This window comes from Desmodus rotundus, chromosome 3, assembly GCF_022682495.2.
Source record: "Desmodus rotundus isolate HL8 chromosome 3, HLdesRot8A.1, whole genome shotgun sequence".
In the NCBI taxonomy this organism is placed as follows: Eukaryota; Metazoa; Chordata; class Mammalia; order Chiroptera; family Phyllostomidae; genus Desmodus; species Desmodus rotundus.
Genome location: NC_071389.1, coordinates 61211824 through 61228978, shown reverse-complemented (window position 1 = coordinate 61228978; position 17155 = coordinate 61211824). Strand labels below are relative to the sequence as shown.

Here is a 17155-nt window from a genome sequence, read left to right as displayed (position 1 = left end):
CCTCCCCCACAGGGGCCCGAGCCGGGTCAGCGTGAGGCTGGGCGGGGAGCAGAGCCTGGCCGGGTGAACCACAGGGCGTAACAGGTGCCACGGCCACAGCTGCGCCAGCATCCCTCTTGGCTCTAGGGATAAGGTTTTCTTTTTTAACGGGTTTTTTAGAAGTAGGGAGGAGACTCCCAGGCCCCCACCGGACCAATGCAAGCAGCGTTTGTTCATTGCCTAGCAACAGACGGAACCAATGGGAGGTGGCCCAGCCTGCGGCTTCGGCGGCGCAGGGGTGGGGTGGGAACCTAGAGGACCTGCCGAGGCGGGGGTGGCAACTGCGAGGGGCGGAGCGGAGCCGGGCTGGGGACCTGGAAGGCGGGAGCCCGAGCCGGAGGCGGGGCCGCAGGCCCCGTGCGCTGCGTGCCGCGCGCTTTAGCGGGCCCTCGGGGCTGCGCGATCTGGAGTAGTCGCCGTGCGGTGTCTCCCGGCGGCTCGCGGAGACCTTGACGGTGAGAGCCTACCCCCGCGGCGCGGATAGTGACGTGCCCACCTGGGGAGGGGCGACTGCACCGGCGGGACCGGGGGCCGACGGTCCGGGGTGGGCGCGGGGTTGAGGGTCGGCACCTGGCTGGGCGCCCCGCTTCTCCGCGACAGGCTCGGCGCGGCCGTTCGGGCCGTTGGAGCTGGCGAGCGTTGACCTCCGCGCCCAAAGGTAGATGTGGGAGATAGGTGCCAGCTTGGGGATCGCTCCGGCTGGCGGTCGCAGTGCTGTGCCTACGGTAGGGCTGTGGCCCAGGGAGCCCAAAACCCTCTTCTGGATGGAGAGAGGGTGGCTCTTGGCTTGGAATGACGAGCGACACGGAGACCTGGGGGAGGAGGAGATGGCAAATTTGGGGCTGCGGTGTCTGAGCGGAGGCTGCGGGGCTTACGGGTTTGGGAAATTTTTAGCGCAATCCGCGAGAGTTGTCCTTAGAATGAGTTACTAGGCGTCCCATGGCTGCTGCATAAGAAGAGAACCGTGATGATAGTTAAATGTGTAGGGGAAGAATTTACATCATCTAAGACGCAGGCGTTTGTGAGAATATTTCCATGTAGAATTTTGTAGTATAGTACAGTAAACTGAATTATGAGCTCCCTGTTCCCTTTTGAGTCTATGCTGGTCGCCCAGTTACGCAAGTCACTTGGGCCCAGGAAATGGAATCTGCTAAATAATTTGTTCTCAGCACGTATGATACAGGAATCTTTAGATTTTTTACCCCACTTTGGGGCCTGTAGTTATGATTGCTAAATTATCATTACTTTGCGACGCTGATAGAGTGCTTGTTTAATCTGAGCGCATTGAGATTTCCCAAGTCTGGACTCCATATTGGGGTGAGGATTAAAAGAGGCACTCCTCCGAGGATGGTTCAGAAGTGTAAGAGAGGGTGTTTCCTGAAATTTGAAAATGCTGGGCTTCCCTAACAATTCAGAATGGAGTCTGGGTCAAGATTTGGCTGTGAATTTTGGGTGTCTTGGAATTCTTCACGACTAAGGAAGTAGAAAATTCTGGCAGCCTTGACCCATACCTGAAAAAGTAGGTATGACTTAACACATTTAGAAGACTGTACAAAATATGAAAAGAATGTCAGATCTGGGGAGAGGGGAAAAAATGCCTTTAGAGTTAAAATTTAGGTCAAGCTATCCTGAAATTTAGAAGATAGATTTATGAACTTGGATTCAGCCAGCTGAACTTAATCCATCCAATCCTAACTTAACCTACAGGCCTGGGAAGATGAGGTTATTCATTCAAACTAAGTAAGTAAAATTACTGATTTTGGTGGAAGTACTTGACATTCTGTTCTGCCTTCTGTCAGTGAAGTTGTTTCTTTTGAAAAGAGGATGAAGAAACTGGTAGTTAAAAATGAAGGTTCTTTTAATGACTTGCTGGGTCTTTTCAGCCAAGTCATTTTATGCTCTTCCTCCTCTTTCTCCATGTGTACAATGAAGATAACAAAGCCCTAGGGTTATGTAACATGAGTGAAACAAGTTTGGAGATAACTGCAAGGACTTGGTTATTCTAGGATGAAATGTGAAGGTCTCATACGCATTGTGCCTTATGACAAAACTTGTTAAAGTGTATTACGTTCCAGACACGCTGAGGCGGTATATGAGAAAACGTTAATTGTTGAGATGGTTTGCCAAAAGCCTCAAGGCCAACATGAAATAAGATTATATCCTTGGCCTACCCAAGGACCTGACATAGCTGCTCTTTGAGGAAGCTGGCTATGACACAGGTTTATAAAAGGAGACATTTGAGTATCTTCTATGTAATATGCACCTACAGATAAGATGGAAAGGCACTGTCCCAGAATTGTGGGATTTTAATTCATTTCCCATGGTTAAAATGGAGCAGTTCCAAAGCTTTGTAAGTGATGTTTTTCCGTATTACTTATCAGTGAATATATAAGCCTTATTAGTTGGGTAAGTTCACAGAGGGGTTTTAGTACTCTGTGGGTCTATTTTGTGTCTCTGGTGATAGTGATCACAATTAGTTGACAATGAAGGTACAATTTTCTTGAATTCACAAATCTGTGGTTTGAGATAGAATAGAAAAGTGCACCGTTCATTATTGACAGTGGAAAACTACCTAAAATTTTTACTTTTGATAGTAGCTCAATATTATATAATATCAGCACACTTATTAAAATATACTTTAATACCTTATTCTTTTAATAAACATTTATTAAACACTTACTAAGCCCTCAACTTGCAGGACCTGAGCATAAAAATGATGAGTGTTGCCTTGTGGAGTTTGTTTCAGGAAATTTACAGTATAGTAAGGGAGAGAACAAAAATAGAAAAGAAAAAATGCAACTATGGGGAGCCTTAGAAAAGAGAATTTCACCTGTGCCCTGACGGAGGGGAGGAGGTGGTGCTGTGGTTCACCTGTTGAACACACAGTGGCCTGATCTGTGCGGTGTACCGTTGGGGACAAACAGGTGGTTTGCTAGTTAGAGCCGGGCGGGGTGGGTTAGTGATAAGCTTGGAAAATAGCGATACGACCTTTGACCAGTAAGTGATAGGGAATCTTTAAAAGGTTTTGTTCAGGGGAATTATATGTGGTTTTTACTCTAGAAGTATTTCCACTAAAATCAGTAATTTGTGTGATCCAAAAGTATTCTGAATATAGGCAATATAAGTAACATTTGAGGGTCAACAGCCCTACACATCAATTAAAAACTAAAAATATTTTATTGAACCTCCCAGAAGCTTTTAAAAAGTAAAAATGCTTATTCATATAACTGACCTTTACTGGGTATCTTTTTTGTTTTTGTGTTTTTTATTGAGGTATAATTGACGTAACACTAATTTTGGGTGTAACACAACGATTCAGGATTTGTATATATTGTGAAATGATCACAGTTTGTCTAGTATCTTCTACTTTTAAGGTGGAGGAATAGAGATGCAAGGATAAATCAAATTCAGCCCCGTTTTCAAGCAACTGGCCACTCAGTAGGAGAGAGAACACAGTTATAATGCAGTGCAGAATCCGAGTGTCATAAGACACGTAAAAATGTCAGGTCCTAGCAATGCAGGATTCTGAGATGAGAGAAGATAAATTCAAATTAAAAATAGTCCTTAAATAGAAATTAAACTGCAGCCAGTTTAACAATCAGTGCAACCCCAGCTAACATTGATAGTTCTCCATTAACCCTTATTTCGTACACTGCCCTCCCTCCCTCTTAATTCTTCTGAGTGAAATTTTTGGTTTGACCACCATTCTTAGCTCCGGGACCTTGACCTAGTTGCTAATTGCCATTATCTTCTCTGTGTCATGGTTGTCTCGTTTGTGCATTAGGGATATGGTACCTGCTTCATAGGGTTGTGATGATTAAACGAGAAAGTATGTTCGTATCTAGAACAGTGCCTGGAAAAATACGTTTTCTGAGCTCACATTCACTGAGCACTTAATGTTTCCATTTGATTTAAAGCGCTGTAGTTGAATAAGGACCAACTTGAGGAGGGGATCTCTTTTATCACTAGTGGATCTGTCTATGAGCCTCTGATAAAGTCTCTCCATTCAAAGAAGCCAAACATGTTCTGTCACACTAAGCTTTGTTTATTTTCTCCTTTTCTTATTTGCTGATCACTTCCCTGAAATCCAATTTCCATTTTTACCCCTCACTAATCACCAAATTCAACATATTTTGCTGTTTAGATCTTGCTGTTTCTATGGCATTTGTTGCTTTTCATCACACTTTCCACTTGAAAACTTTTTTCCCTTGCCTTTCCCAAAGCCTGGCCACGTGTCTTTTTTATCTCTTACATCCAGATTACCTTCACTCACCTGTTATATGTGGATGTCCTTTAGGGGTTCCTTCTGCTTCCCCCTTTTTTCTGTATGAATGCATCGATCACATACATGCTAAATCTGCCTGGATGCTTTTGGACCTCCCGGCCTCAGAGTTTATCTCCGTTTGAATGTCTCATGACGGCATCTCTAAAGCCAGTGAGTTCTACACTGAGCTCATTATCTCCACACTAAACCAAACCCAGTCTTATTAACCTTACTCCTCTGTTCTCTTCCTCTCAGTGACAGTGTCTTCTGTCTGGTACCAGAGACAATTTTTTTCATGAAGAATAAATGCCTCCCTTTTGTTAACTTGTCACCATGTTTATTAGTACAGCTTTTGAAGTATTTCTTGTCCTTTGCTGTCCTCATCATCACAGGCTAAGTCAGCCAGCCCGTCCCTGACCATCAGCTGCCCAGTTTGCTGTAATGTTTTTGTGCTGGGACTGCTGGAAAAGGAGCCCATTTTGGAGACACTAAGATGGGAGGCGACTGCTAGAAGAATATTGTTCTAAAACAGTTGTAGCACTACATATGATCTTAAAATCGTATACAGAGTTTGAGTGGCTAGTAGATACTATAGCCAAGATGAGTACCAGCCATAAGGCATACTTTCTACCTGAGACTTAGTCTAGGTTCCCAAGGTCCCGGTCCGGGGTTATTCAGTCTGTTGCTACTTGATTGTAATCTGGTGGTTGTGCTTTCCTAGCTAAAAGGTGGCACCTTCAACATTACTCTTTCTGTTCTGTATCCAAGTTTTAGAAATATCCTACATAGGATCTAGCATATAAAAGCAAGAAAATATTTTAGAAATCATCAATAAATACAAACCATCATCAGCTGTGTTACTTTATAACAAGGAGATGGGTTCAGAAATTTATATCTTGCTCTGGATACTTGCTCTGTGTCAAGAGGAGGCCAGGGTCTGCGGGGCTTTGGAATCATAGTTTTTATTCTTACCTTCCAGATTAAATAGCTGGGGTTTTATACCTGCTTTCCCGGTTAGTAACTGGATAAGTCAGCTAATCTCTCTGAGCCTCAGATTCTTCCATCAATAAAGTAGTGTTATATCTACTTCTTATTAGGGCCATCGTGAGGATAAATGGCATAGCTGATGAGCCACATCTGGCCACATCTGGCCTCAGTAGAGGCTTAGAGTGGTAGTTCTTTCCTACAGTTCCACACAGTTGGCTAGTACGGGAGTTCTTAACTTCCTGTCCATGGATCCTTTGCAAATTTGTGGATGCTTCATGGATCCTCTGAAACTAGCCCAAAATGCCTGTTTCAATACAGTGCTTTTAAGGAGGGAGGGTCATTGGTTTTAGATTCTGTGACCCAAAACAGTTGAACCCCTGAGTTGGCAGTTGGCAGGCCTGGGACCCAGGGCTTTTGGTGTCTCGTAGCCAGACTGGGTACAATTTAGAGTTGTTTAAAATATTTTAGGAGTGTTATATATTTAAAAATATATTTTAAAGGACTTAGGTACGGAGGATCACATTAGTTATAATCCTTGGCTTATGACTCAGTTTCATAATTGGTGCATTTATTTATTTAGTTTTAATATAAAAATAGGCACCACCTAACATAAAGCAAAGACCTTGATAGGACCCTCTAAATAACCACACGGGCCCCTCCATCCCTTTTTCCTACTTGCCTCACCTGATGCAGCTATTTACTGAACTCTGCATTCATCATTTCCTTGGTATCTTTTTAAATACAGTCTTATCAAAACTTTAAGGTTTTCATACACACTATACTACTAGAAACTGTATGTTACATGCCCTATCTTTTGAGATCTTTCACTTTGTAAGGCTGGAATTCATCCACTTCAAAGTACATTGCTGAGGTTCATGTATATTGTACGCCATTGACATTTTCCGATTGCCGTGTGACGTTCCATTTTTCAGAAATACCACAGTCTGTCCACTTTCCTGTTGCTGAGGGGTGTGAGGGCTGCTGTTGTGAGGCGGACTGCTGCTTATTTTCACGCTTTCTGGCGTACACATGCAAGAGTCTTTCTCCGATTTGTACCTAGAAGTGGACTGGTTGTAGTTATGTGAAAAAGATACATGAATTTCAGCTGCCACGCTGTTTGATTTTCAAAGGTTCTCCTCACCCTCTGTGTTGAATAGGCCTTAGCCAGTTGTTCCCCAGGGTTGTTATACTCAACCTTTACCTGGTGCTTTGGAACACTTTTACATTTTGGAATCCATTCGAAGGCACTCTTAGAAAAGAATCCCTTTTTGGCATTCTGTAATCTAAACTGCATAAATAGAATACTAAGTTACACCGAACCAGCTCTGTAGAGTACAGCCGTGTTCTTAAACTGTACACATCAGAATCCCATGGAGCATCTGTTAGAGCACTGGTTTCTGGGTTCCACCCCCAGAGTTTGTGCATCTGTAGATCTGAAGTGGAACTTGACAATGTGTGTTTCTAGCAAGTCGCTAGGTGCTGTTGATGTGGTAGTCCTGGGACCACAATTTGAGAACTGTAACCAATGACTGAATTTGGGCTAAACATTGAAAAAGTATTACAGAAAGATGACTGCACTGTTACAGAACAGATTCATGGATAATGTTTAGTTTCTGTGTTATTTTCATTTAGATTTTGTTACCTGTTACTTATTTTAGGAATGAAATACTAATAAATGGTAATAGTTTGTTTTTAATTTTATTTGGACTTCTTAGCTGACTTTCAACTTTACAAACAAAGGTTTCTTTTTTTTTGTCCTTTTTCTTAGTAATTCTCATGTAAGAATGTGATTTCTGCTACTCCTACCCCCGCACAGGAAGAATTTGAAGTTGGTACGCTGTCTGTAAATTGTCACACTCTTCGTTCATACACTAAACCAGTGTCCTGCTTCTGTAAACTGGCCCCAGTCAAGATCTGGTGGAAGGCCCTTCTAAGTTGCAGCATGGCTAAAGGGTTGGCTCTTGTTTCTCGTGATATTACAGTGGCAAGCCGCACACTGATATGTCATTGAACCTTGTTGACTTTTATTCAGCACACTTTATTGGGTTCCGACCATGGGTCAAGTGTGATATCTCATAATGAAGCAGGGTGCAGACAGTGCGATGACAGGCCTGCTGACCAGACACTTAGTTTAGGTGCAGAGAGGGGCTCCATTGCGGTCAGATCTGTGCTGTAGTAAGGTTAACGCAAAGGTTCTGGAAGCAGGATGGGGAGGGAATGGTAGTTTGGGGAAAGCCTGGCAGTTGGGCTCTATATTCTAGATTTTTCAGAAATGTTTTTGTGTATTGTTTGAATTTTAATATTTTGTATGCTTTGTAATGCATTCTAGTTACTCAGTTACTCTCTGATTATAATTTTGTCTCAAGGTGAGCTGGTAGAGAGACGAGTACCAGTGTGTATGTTCAGTTTGAAAAAGCAGCTCACATGCTGTGTATTCCCTTCTCTTCTACATTAAAGCCAGGAGGGCGTAATAATTAAATGTGCTGGACTAGTGTGGTCTGAATCTTGGCTTTGGCACATTCTAGCTGTGCCCTTCGGCAAGAAAACTCTCTGGGTGGTCTCGGTTTCCTCATCCGTAATAGGGGGAAAATAACTATCTGAGTTATTTTTGAGATTGAGCGAGTTAATATATGTTTTTATGTGCTTTAACTTTCTTGTTCCAAGTAAATGGTTCTGCATAATAATTTTATTTTTATTGTTAAAATTAGGTAGAATCTAATTTTTAAACATGTGGTTGTGGAGACAGTGTGCTCACATTCTGTTATAAAAATGTGACAGAGGTTTTGATATAAATAGCTATACTTGGTTGTATTTTAAGCCCCATGAGAAATGTAAAAATCATAGATGATAGAACTGAAAATTCTTTAAAGGTCATCTAGTTTGACCTCCTAATGTGGACACTGACAACCAAAGAAATTGTGACTGGCTCAAGGTCACTCAGTAAAACAGTAGAAGTGGCACCGAGAAGCATAGCCCCTGGTCGTCTGGTCATCTTTCAGTACCCTCTGCAGCTCCCCCGAAACGACAGTGCCCAGGAGAAAACTACGTTTAGTTGGAAAGCCAAGACCAAAAAGATGAAAACAGCAATAAAAAGTCAGTCTGTAATGAAATGCCAGATGGTGTGACGTGGACTCTAAGGACATACCTGTGTAACCTCATGCGCTGCTCTCTTGAGGCAGAGTGTAATTAACTGTTTGACTGGAAATAAATTACGTACATACATGTTATTGCTCATGCCATTCTGCCATTAGTGGTGGTGGTTGAGAGTGGTGCTGTTCATCCCCATTGCCTCTGCTTATTACTGACTTCTTTTTAAAAACTTGGATTTTGTCCTCATTATATGAAAAATATATTCACTCATAGAAAGTTTGGAAGACACAAAAAAGTAGAGATTATTCGTAATATTTTATGGGTGTGAAAATGCGTGAAGAAAGGGATGAGAGTCCTGCCCTTGTCCTTCTCTTTTCTGCTCCCAGGCTGGTCTTGTCTTCCAGTTTTGCCTGTTCTTCTATCTTTATAGAACAGAATTTATACCTGTACTTATAGACTCATAGATAATTTTTTAAAGATCAAATAAGATCATGTTTTTGCTGTTCTGCAGCTTTTAAAAAATTACTTAACAAAATAGCATGGAACTCTTTCCAAATAGTAAAATATCTAATAATAGCTAACTGTCAATTTTGCGTACTTACCATGTACACAAGACCCTTTACATGCATAAACTTATATTTAATAATGTTGTTACCTAAAGTTTGCAGCTAACTTTAGTTTTTTATTTTTTAGATTTTATTTATTTATTTTTAGAGGGGAAGAAAAAGAGAAAGAGGGAGAGAAATACCACTGTGTGGTTGCCTCTCACACACCCCCTACTGGGGACCTGGCCCACAACCCAGGTATGTGCCCTGACTGGGAATCAAACTAGTGACCCCTTGCTTTGCAGGCTGGCACTCAATCCACTGAGCTACACCTGCCAGGGCACAGCTAACTTTATTATTTAATTACACTGTAATCCTGTGAGGTAAAGACTGTTTTCACGCTCCTTTTGCAGTTGAGGAAAATGAAGTCCCGAGATTTCTGTTCTGGGCAACTTACCTTGTCAGTGCTGGAACTGGGATTTGAAACCAGGTGGTCTGACTTCGGCTCCTGTGTCATTATAGCATGCTGTTTCTCATACTGCAGCACTAATTGGTGCACATAAGGAATTTAGTGTAGCATTCTACTCTGTAAAGTAGCTTTCTAATGGCAAATTCTGGCTTGAAGCTTCACTGAGATTGTATTCCTCAATCCAAAGGGATACACCTGAAATATTTTACCATGATTTGTGTCTTCACACTATTTTTGTGCAGTCTTTGTCCAGTTGGGAGATTTGATTTAGTGACTGGTGGTAGGACGCGCTGCTTCCTGAGCCTCGCATCCACTGAAGCCGCAACACATGACAGTTAAGAGAATGGGTTCTGGGGTCTGGGGTGGGGAGTACACCCCAGTTCTGCCACTTGCCAGTTCTAGGACCTTGGACCAATTACCTAATTCTTCTGTGCCTCAGTTTCCTTATTTTGTAAAAAGGAAACAACACTGAGGGTGGTTGTGAGGGTTGACCTCATAATATTGCAGAACATTTAGAATAGCACCTAGCACGTGTGTGTTAAATCAGTCCCCTATATCCCAGGTATACCCTGCTCAGTTTTTTACCCATTATCTCATCATATACCCACAACCACCTGCAAAGTAGATGGTATCACCCTGTTTCCCAGGTGAGGAAACAGGCTCAGACTTGGCCGGGATCCGACCCCGGCCTGTCTGACCCAGGCCTGTGAGGCTTGCATTGTTTGCACTGGACTTTCCAACTGTAAATTCTCATGGCCCCAGACTGAGCAAGGAGGCAGATTTTGAGTTTTAGACATTCGCATATATATTAAAATATGATTTATGAAGAATTTACTTCAGTGGAAAATAGCCACTCAAATATGCCACTCAAATCATTTAGACTTTAAATTTGTAAAAAAATAGATTTTCTAGAGGTTGAATTTTTATTGTTTCTATTCTGATATGCATGTCTGAATTAGGATTTTTTTTTATGGTAGCAGAGGCATTTGTAATGGAATTAAAAACCATATGTAGTCTCTTTTGGAACAAAATTATAGTAGAAAGTAGTGTTAATTTTTAAATAATCATAATGTGGTTCTTGAGATCAATTGATGCTGATAACTAAATTCTCAAGTTTTATGACTGAATTTATAAGATAGGAGTAGTGTTTAAAGACTTAGTTTTAGTCATTTTATTTTCTTAAACTAACAATTTGGTGGCTCTGACTTTGTGAGATCTTAACAAAGACCTTAGTTTGCTATTTGTGAAAAAATCCTGCACAATATTTAGAAGTCCAGATGGTATAATGTTCCTATATAATGAAAAACTGTTATTTTCTGACACTTGATTGAAGTTTGTTTTAGAATTCTGATTAGGTAGGCAAATGCGCCTTCTCAAATTTGAATTCCCAGTGAACTTGAAAAGAACACTTAAAATAGTGCACAGGGTGAAGGAAGTCTTGTAATCCTGATAATACTTTCTGCTGAGCTCTGTCAGTGAGCAGAAGTGTTAGGAGAGGCTTGGGGGTTGGAGAGAAATGCTTTCCCCTAAAAGGCTCACATTTTTTGCATTGTTTCCATCGCTGTTTTCCTTTAACCACTTTTGCTTGCTGGAATGAACATGTTAATTTACAATTAGTTATTTACCTGAGTATTCATTGATTATTCTGTCCATTATGATAATGGGAAGAATACAGAAATCTAAAATAAGTGGTATTTAAAGACTAGCTGGGAAAGATGAAACACACTAGTGAGTATATGGAGGACCTAGAGAATGGAGTTTTGTGGAGTGTGCGGAGGGGATGCAGTGGTTGAGCTGGGTTCTGAAGAAGCAGTGGCGCAGTGGCGGGAGGGAGGTGAAAGACGAAAGCAGAGGTGGAGAGCACAGGCTGGAGTGAGTGTGCCATGTGTGGGACTCAGTGCGTTTATACACATTTACTGCACCTGCCGTGTTTCAGAAACTTGGATACAGAAGTGAGTGATTCCCTATCCTGTAGAAGTTCATAAACCAATGGGGGAGGCATCCAACTTTAATAACAAGGAGTGGTTAATTACAGCATTGGAGACATCACTGTCCTAGAACTAAATAGTTGCTTTCGTAGTTTTACGTTATTACTTTAGTTATGTTTCAGCAGGAGACAGTTAAATTAAGGAAGGAATTCAGAAACGTATACAGGGGTGGGCACAAGTAGGTTTACAGTTGTTTTTATGGAAAATAATGCAAGAATACACTGTTTCATGTGCTCACAACTGAAAACCTACTTTTGCCCACCCCGTATATATATTTTAAAACTTTTATTAGTTATCTGTTGCTGAGTAGCAAGTTACTCTAAAATCTAGAAGCTTAAAACAGTAAGCATTTATCTCCTGATTTCCATTGATCGGGAACCTTGAAAGTGCTAGGCTGCTTTCAGGGCATTGGCCAAGGTCGCAGTCATCTCAAGGCTTGACTGGGGGAGGATCTACGTCCGGACTCACTCTTCTGGCTCTGTGCAGGCCTGAGGTCCTCACTGGCTGTTCACTGGAGACATTAGTTCCTTGCCACATGGCCTCTCATGGGGCTGCTCGCAACATGTGACAGATTGCTTTCCCCAGAAAGAGGGGTCCAGGGGTAGTGAGTGAGAAGTGATCCCAGATGGAAGCCACATACAGCCTTTTCATAACCTAAATTTGGAAGTGAAATCCCATCACTGCTGGTATATTCTATTTGTGAGGTGCTAGTGGCTAAATCTGCCTTACACTCAAGGAGCAGGGTAACCCAAAGGTATGTATACCAGGAAGCAGGAATAATTGAAGGCCAACTTAGAGGCTGCCTCTTGCAGAATTCCTCTCGTGATGAATGCATATAGAGAACTCCTGAATCTTTGGGTAGAAGGAAGAGGAAAAACCATCCAAGGAAGTTTTCTGATGGGGGGGGGGGGCGGGAAACGGGTGTAATTAACCTGAACTGCAAATGTTTTTGCTAAAGATCTATAAAGTTACTTTGGATGTTGTCTTAATATTTACTCTACTACAGAAGATAGTTATGAGTTAGAAATGAGTTATTCTATCATCATTAAACATTGTATGTAACTGATCTAATTTCTGGGAATTGTCTTTATGCCTTTTCAAAGCCCAGTGTGTGTAAGCGAGAGATGCTATTGTTTGTGGCAAAGCAGAGAAGCTTATAAGTGTGCCTGAATTTTAAGTAGTAGATGAATTTCTTGAAAATTGTATGCTCTGACTGGAATAATTAAATTATGAGAGCTCAATCTTTTAAAGAAATGATGAAAACCTTTTCTGTTATATTCTATGTTGAAGCTAGGTAGATGGGGAGATTTGAATGTACAGTGGGGAAAGGTGGAATTGGTGATAAAATGAAAAGAACACAGTTTTGAAGACTGAGATTTTTGTCCAAACTTCACAATCAGTTAGAAATGACTTCAGGTAATATTGTTGACTTTCTGAGCTCAAGTTTCTTGGCTATAATATGGATAAATACATACAAAAGAAAATGCCTTGACATGAAAATAGTAAATTTATGAAACTTACAACTGCTTCCCAATTTTCTGTCAATTTTCTACCCTAGGACATGCTACTAGATAATTCTTATGTTCTGCAAAATCATTTTACCCAAACAAACCAGAGTACCCTTGTTTGTTTTATACCTGAACTATACGGTATTGGTGCTTTGCTACACAGAGGGAAGCCAAAGTAGTTCTTCAGAAATAGCAAGATAATATTTTTTTCTGAAATGATTGCCATTTTCCCATAATTAGTAAGATTCTCTATTATGAAGACATACTGAAGTATACATTAAGGAATACTTGGGACAAGGAAGTTTATGAGATGCCTCTATGCATATTACCTACCAGTAAGGAATAAGCTGTCTCTCTGAATAGGAGAATTTTTTTTAACAGATCAATTATTTAATTAGGTTCTTTGTCAGAAATGTAGAACACCGGTTTGTGAGGATAAAGCCTATTTGTGACAGCCAACACAGAATGGGGTTAGCTCTGGAGTTGAGGGACAGCGTTGATTTTTGGCAGAATTTGCGAGTCCATGGCTTTGTGATCAACCTTGCGCTGCTGTGTGATCTCACCTCTCTCTCTCTGTGGAAGATCCCACTTTCCTGGTGTCTGGGCTGGCACAGCTGCTGCTTGAAGTGAGCATCTGTGAGACGTTTGGGGATTTTCACACACTGACGCCAGTTTTGGTGGAGGTGGCAATGACAAGCTTCTGGTGTGTTCTGTGTAGAGGAACTTGGTGAAGGGACAGGGGTCTGGTCCTAAGTAGCAGGCCGCTGCTCAGCTGCTTCAGGAAAGCCAGCCTCTTACCTCTGCGACGCCCAGCCGGGATGGTCATGATCGGAATGGTCCCAGGAGTGACGCTGGCCCGTAGTCTCCTCACATGCTGGCTGGCGGAAGGCTTTCTTGCTGTGGCTGGACGGCTTTCAAGGCACAGCTTCATTTGGATAATATCTAGGCATTTTGCAGCATTTAACCACTCGGGTACCACCATTCTTGTTGCCACAAACTTGTTTTGTGACAGTAGCAAGAACTTTCTCCTTCTTTTTCTTTTTAGTCCTGGATTTAGCTGCTGAGTACATCCTCTGGTTCATGGCCTTTTGGGAATACGTAGCCGATTGGGACTATCTGCCAATTCCTCTGACTAGGACAGGGTTTCAGCTGCAGTGGGGCTTCCCCTTAGGCATCTCGGCCTTGAGGACAACCTTCTTAGCCTTGCCACCAGCGTCAGCCTTCTTGGCTCCAGGTTTCTTCTCTTTAGTATCTGGCGTCTCAGTTTTTTCACCCGCCATCTTGCAAGATGTGAAAAAGAGGGGAAAGAATTCTTACTTGTGGAATACTTTATAGGTTTTTATTTGTTTTTATATATTTTAAGATTATTCCCTAATAATCTTAGATGAATGAAATGACATTTATAAGATGTTTAAATTCTTTAAGCTTCAATTTTTGTTCATAAAATTCACTTGTGATTTTGACCTATCTTGGAATCTGGGCAGCTGACGTAACAGCTGGTATACGAGACAATTGGGGATTCCAGATCACTTGAACCAAAACACAATCACTGTTAACTTTTTTCCTGTTGTCTTCTTTAATGAAGCTATAGTAACAATGTTAGCATAACCAAATTTGTTCTATGACTTGTAATGGATAATTGTGTCCACTGTATAATGGTTTGCTATGACTTGATGAATATAGTGGGTAGGTCAAAAAGTGCATTTGTTTTTTTCATAAGATTTCCATAAGGCTCTAGTAGCGCTTAGTTGTCTTTAATTTCATTCAAAACAATTGTGTTAGATTGTATTGTGACAGCTGGCATATCAGTGTGCATTTTTAAAAACTTACCAAAATTGGTGAATTTTGTGTAGCCATTTTACTATTGAAGATGGAAGAAAGTATGCAACATTTCCATCATATTATGCTTTATAATTTCAAGAAAGGTAAAAATGCAGTTGAAACACTAAGACTTGTGCAGTGAGAGTATGGAGAAGGTGCTGTGACTGATCGAATGTGTCAAAGTGGTTTGCAAAGTTTCATGCTGGGAATTCCTCACTGGATGATGCTCCATGATCAGGTAGAACAGTTGAAGTTGATAGCGTTCAAATGGAGACACCAATTGAGAACAGTCAGCCTTATACCATGCGGGAGGTAGCCAGCACACTCAAAATATCCAAATCAATGAAGCTATTGCTAAAAATGAAAAATGTGTCTTTTTTTAATGGAAAAAACCATATGGACTTTTTGGCCAACCTATTATGATAACATATGTATTGTGTTATATGTATATATGTAAAATATGGAACTTAATTCTGGGCCAGTGCCAGGTTTTAATGGAGTCCTTCTTGGCTGCTTTGAAGCTTTCAAATTAAAATGAACTTGGGATAGTGTAAGATTTAGTTATAATTAAGCTAGAATAGAGTACTGTGCTTAAATTAGACTCTTGATTTTTGAGATATATATTGATTAAGAGTCTTAAGACTCCTCTCTTGGAAAAACTGAAACTGGTTGGTTAACATTTATCACAACCCTTGTAGTATATAATTAGTTGCATCATTGAGCAGAAAAGGTCATAGAAGCTTCTAGATTGTGTGAAATCATATACTGGAAGTTCTTTGTTTCATAGCAGTTTAAAATGGAGTTCTGGTTTTCATTGTGAACATTTAACTAGATCTGAATATTTTGCGGTTGTTTTTATCTTACGTCATAGGACAGGCACCAATATTTGCCGTCTAAACCTGTGGGCACTGGAGAGCTAAATTCACAGAGAAGGAGCACCTGACTTCCATTACAGTTGTGCAGAGTGGAGGTGCAGTAGACACATTTTGGTGTTTGACGATCTTTCTGTATGAGGACAGAAGGCACTTAGGGCCCTGTTGTGTCTTATTTTCCAATATCCTGAAAGATAAAAGGACTTGGAAAGGTGCCACATCTGTTTTCTTCTAATCCTGTCCCTCCCCACACCTTAATGATTACAAAGTTAATCTACTGCCTGATAGATTTTTTATAAGGACATCTGTCTTCAGATCTTCTAAGGATCTGTGTCCAGCTTTTATGAGGAATAGCAGTGCATTTTGTTACAGGTTTTAGAATTCTGTCACTTCACCAGTCAGATCTGTAGCTTGATGATGATAATTGCTGATATTAACTAGTGTGTTTCAGACTCCAGGCAGTGTGCAAAGTACTTTATGTGCATTGTTGCACTTAATTCCCAGGGAAAACTATGAAGTGAGAGCCATAATAATGGCAGTGTACCTGTGAGGAAACTTGGTCTGAGGAACATTGGGTAACGTGCCCACAGCAGAGCTGAGTTAAGAGTAGGTAGGTTATTACCCCTGGACTCTGTTTTGCATGTAGCTCCAATCCCTGAAAGCGAAAAGTAAAATCATTGCCTGCCTTGATGCAAACTCACCCTTTATCCTGCTCATCCTGTTGCTGAAGGCACCCATCTGGACAGTGGGAAGTGCAAAATGAGTAGAAAAATGGTAAAAATTCAGTGCCAGACTGGATGACCTTCTGTGTATACGTGTGTGTGACATCATAATGTTACCATGCCACCACCCATAAATTCCGGAGCAGAGGTTTCGTGAAAAGGGAAGAGTCTTTTGTTTAAAGGCTCTACAATTTCTGAAGAATAATGGCTTCTGCCTCATTCCCTTTAAAACACCCAAAGGTAAATAACCCCGCCACCCTCTGCCAGATCAGTTTGAGGCTGCGCCTGGAATCCCCTCTCCTGTTTAAAAATACTGTCCTTTGGGAAATACAGGTGGCTTAGCTGGTTCCTGGTCACGGTTCGGCTCCAAGTGTCTTTTGGAGTTTTCTAGCCACCTGCCGGAGCTCAGTGTCACTGCCTAGGGCAGGGGCATCACCGTGCGCACCTCCATGATATACATGTGCTGTGACCTTTTCAGCCTGTGCAGGCTGTGTGCCAGCTGTGTCACAAGCCACATTAGTTGTTTACCCTTCCCCAGAGCATGGCAGCCTGTCACACCCCAGCTGCGGCTTCAGTCCTTGCCTTGGGGTTTCTTGTGACCCCTCCCTCACTTCGGGACCACAGCCTTCCCCTCTGCCTGGGCACTTCCCGGTCCCTGTCTGGTGACTCTCCCTTCTGCCTGCTGGCCAGACCTCTCTGTTACAATAACATGCGATACATAACATTTGCATTAGTATAAACAGTGTACTGCTATGTGGCCTAGGAATCATCTGTAATTTCTCTTTTGCCTGTATTTTAATCCATCTGCGAGTCCTGAAGGTACTGTCCGCAGAACACATTCCTAACCTGT

General features: G+C 41.6%; 1 protein-coding gene and 1 pseudogene across 8 annotated transcripts in view; one reads left to right on the top strand and one right to left on the bottom strand.

Moving 5' to 3' along the window:
• The first annotated feature begins 341 nt into the window (after positions 1 to 341).
• SSX2IP (SSX family member 2 interacting protein) overlaps positions 342 to 17155 on the top strand; it is a 42289-nt gene continuing 25475 nt past the window's right edge. For 6 of the 8 annotated variants that reach the window (XM_053920652.1, XM_053920651.1, XM_053920650.1 and 3 more), the window contains exon 1: positions 342 to 494. The gene's annotated coding sequence lies outside the window, so the exon portion shown is untranslated. Of the gene's footprint in view, positions 495 to 558; positions 698 to 9073; positions 9184 to 17155 lie in introns of those variants that run through there. The other 2 variants (XM_053920647.2, XM_053920648.2) reach the window with 2 other exon arrangements.
• Positions 13281 to 14170, bottom strand: LOC128780369 (large ribosomal subunit protein eL6 pseudogene; annotated as a pseudogene).